Source organism: Neofelis nebulosa, chromosome 4, assembly GCF_028018385.1.
Source record: "Neofelis nebulosa isolate mNeoNeb1 chromosome 4, mNeoNeb1.pri, whole genome shotgun sequence".
Lineage (NCBI taxonomy): Eukaryota > Metazoa > Chordata > Mammalia > Carnivora > Felidae > Neofelis > Neofelis nebulosa.
The window spans coordinates 114,166,645-114,168,695 of record NC_080785.1 but is presented as its reverse complement, the minus strand read 5'-3'; the positions used below and the strand labels follow the sequence as shown (position 1 = coordinate 114,168,695).

Below are 2,051 nucleotides of genomic sequence, written 5' to 3'. Positions count from 1 at the left end.
GCTCAGCTCTTCCCAGGAGAGAATCAAGTAGAGTTAAGAGACAGGTAAAATGTTTCCACTGGGGACCCCATGGTTCTGCCCTCCCCCATCCTGTCCCTGTCACCTTTCTATAGACACTGAGATGACAGGCCTGTAGAAAGATGAGCTAATGACATCCTTGCCTTTAAACTGTGCAGATTCTTGGGGCGTCTGGGTGGCTCAGTCGGTTGAGTGTCCAACTTTGGCTCAAGTCATGATCTCACGGATTGTGAGTTCGAGCCCCACATTGGGCTCTGCGCTGACAGCTCAGAGCCTGGAGCTTGTTTCAGATTCTGTCTCCCTCTCTCTCTGCCCTGACCCCGCTTGTGCTCTGTCTCTCTGTCTCTAAAATAAATAAACAGTAAAAAAAATATTACAAAAATATTTAAACTGTGCAGATTCTTCCGGTGTGCACAGGTCACCCTATGTGTCCACCCAGATAAGTGTGAAAAACTTCCCCAGACTTAGAATCAGTGCCCGGGTAGGGTCCTAGGCAGGTGGTGGAAGCGGGCAAATTGGGTGTAATAGGGAAGTTTCTGGTAGCCTCTGATGAGCCATCCAGCTCTAACCATCTCCCACAGCTCAGAGGACTATTTTCTCTGCTGTGCACTGCGACATTCATTTCTCGGAATAAAATGGCTTTCATTTATTTCCTTTATCAGTTCAGAAGGTACATATTATTATATTATCGACTCATTTTAAACCAAAACCTTACCAATTCATATTCATACTCATCTTGAAAGGGCACATTTCAGGTCTGGTCTTTATTTATTTTTTTGGAATGTCAGAAATTTCTTTATTATTACTTGTTCTTATTAAGCACCAATTCAATACTGCAGAAAATTTCCAATTACCCTTCGACAATCCATTCTTCCCTCCCCCACCCAAATTCTTGATAAAGAGCTCTTCAAGCAAAGACACACGCTCTTCTCTCTTCTGTAAAAAACTGTATCAAATAAAGGCAAAGAAATGTGTTCATCTTGCTGTAAAATGTTGCCCATGGCTGTGGAAAAGTGTCTGCCCAGGCTCCTTTTATTGTCCAGGTCCTGAAAGACTCTCGTTCATGAACTGTCTCTTCACAAGCAAATCCACCACGTGCTGAGGGTCCAAAACTTTCTCACAAAGTCTCAGTCAAGTCTCTTGTTTCAGCTGCCGTAACAGGCCCTCATCACCTCATCATCCTGTTTGTTTGCAGGTTTGGCATAAATTGCATTAAGTGGAAAACCAGGCTCTCCAGGAATGGGAAAATTAGTGAATCCCAGCATATATATTTTTCTCACTTTGGATTTTGGAATTGCACTTTTGGAGTTCCTTTAGACACTCAGAAATGCAGACAGTTATATATATCAAGGTTCTATCAGCTTCATTCTTAATCTCATAGTTTTGGAAGAAGACATTGGCCTTGAAGTAATAAATGGTTTCATCTACAGTATCTGTATCTTTTGTCTCTCTAGGGGCAGGTCCTTTGAACTGACTTCTGATAGGCAACAGTGCCATGTTTCCAATGAGTTTGGTGTCAGGGTCCACGAGAGAAGAGTGGTAAGCGGGCATCTGGGCACCGCCTGGGTTTCAACCTACAGGAGGAGGTTGGGCATCAGGTCTGGTTTTTTTGGTTTTTTTTTTGTTTTTTTTTTTAACATTTTTTATTTATTTTTGGGACAGAGAGAGACAGAGCATGAACGGGGGAGGGGCAGAGAGAGAGGGAGACACAGAATCGGAAACAGGCTCCAGGCTCCGAGCCATCAGCCCAGAGCCTGACGCGGGGCTCGAACTCACGGACCGCGAGATCGTGACCCGGCTGAAGTCGGACGCCCAACCGACTGCGCCACCCAGGCGCCCCCAGGTCTGGTTCTTAATTACTTAACAGTTGACGTCTCTCCATGAGTCAACTAGAACTATTATTTAATAAGTGTCTTCTATAATTTGTGTAATTAAGAAAACTCAGATTCTTTATTGGGAAATAAGGTTCTTTGTTCAAAAAATTGTTTTACAAAGCAAGTTTAACCTCATAGTACTATATGATATCCACCAGT

General features: G+C 43.5%; 1 pseudogene; it reads right to left on the bottom strand.

The window, feature by feature from the left end:
- Positions 1-1,035: 1,035 nt before the first annotated feature.
- On the bottom strand, positions 1,036-1,607 carry LOC131508450 (actin-related protein 2/3 complex subunit 3-like; annotated as a pseudogene).
- Positions 1,608-2,051: the final 444 nt, after the last annotated feature.